Below are 1,587 nucleotides of genomic sequence, written 5' to 3' on the forward strand. Positions count from 1 at the left end.
GATTTCTCATCCTTGCACCATTTAAGCGTGTAAAATGCCCTCTGTATGCAATCCTGGCATTTAACGCTAGACTGATGCTTGTTTCTGGCGTTGAACGCCAGCTCTATGCTTGTTTCTGGCGTTTAATGCCAACTTTCCTCAGGGTGCAATCCTGGCGTTTAAACGCCAGACTGCTGCTTGTTTCTGGCGTTCAACGCCAGCTTCATGCTCTGTTCTGGCGTTAAACGCCAGCCAGATGCTCCTTACTGTCGTTTAAACGCCAGTAAGCTCTTCCTCCAGGGTGTGCTTTTTCTTCTGCTATTTTTGATTCTATTTTTAATTTTTGCAATTGTTTTGTGACTTCACATGATCATAAACCTAATAAAACATAAAAGAACAATAGAAATATAGATAAATAAAAATTGGGTTGCCTCCCAATAAGCACTTCTTTAATGTCAATATCTTGATAGTGAGCTCTGATGGAGCTTCACGGAGGTTCAGAGCATTGTTGGGACCTCCCAACACCAAACTTAGAGTTTGAATGTGGGGGTTCAACACCAAACTTAGAGTTTAGTTGTGGCCTCCCAACACCAAACTTAGAGTTTGATTGTGGGGGATTTGTTTGACTCTGTATTGAGAGAAGCTTATCGTGCCACTTTTCCATGGTTGCAGAGGAATAACCTTGAGCTTTAAACACAAGGTAGTCCTCATTCAATAGAAGGACTAGTTCACCTCTGTCAACATCAACCACAGCTTTTGCTGTGGCTAGGAAGGGTCTTCCAAGAATGATGGATTCATTATCATCCTTCCTAGTGCTAAGATTATGAAATTAGCAGGGATGTAAAGGCCTTTAACCTTCACTAACACGTCCTCTACCAATCTATAAGCTTGTTTTATTGACTTGTCTGCCATCTCTAATGAGATTCTTGCAGCTTGTACCTCAAAGATCCCCATCTTCTCCATTACAGAGAATGGCATAAGATTTATACCTGACCCCAGGTCACATAGAGCCTTCTCAAAGGTTATGGTGCCTATGGTACAGGATATTAAGAATTTACCAGGATATTGTTTCTTTTGAGGTAGAGTTTGCTGAACCCATGTATCTAGTTCACTAATGAGCAAGGAAGATTCACCTTCCCAAGTCTCATTACCAAACAACTTGGCATTCAGCTTCATGATGGCTCCTAGATATTGAGCAACTTGCTCTTCAGTTACATCTTCATCCTCCTCAGAGGAAGAATAGTTCTCAGAGCTCATGAATGGTAAGAGGAGGTTCAATGGAATCTCTATGGTCTCTAGGTGAGCCTCAGATTCCTTAGGTTCCTCAGTTTGGAACTCCTTTTTGTTCAGAGGATGTCCCAGGAGGTCTTCCTCATTGGGATTCACGTCCTTCTCCTCCATTGTGCATCCGGCCATATTGATTATATTAATGGCCTTGCACTCTCTTTTTGAATTCTCTTCTGTATTGGTTGGGAGAGTACTAGGAGGGGTTTCAGTGATTTTCTTACTCAGCTGACCTACTTGTGCCTCCAAATTTCTAATGGAGGACCTTGTTTCACTCATGAAACTTAAAGTGGCCTTAGATAGATCAGAGACTATGTTTGCTAA

The sequence above is a fragment of the Arachis duranensis genome, chromosome 7 (assembly GCF_000817695.3).
Source record: "Arachis duranensis cultivar V14167 chromosome 7, aradu.V14167.gnm2.J7QH, whole genome shotgun sequence".
NCBI lineage: Eukaryota > Viridiplantae > Streptophyta > Magnoliopsida > Fabales > Fabaceae > Arachis > Arachis duranensis.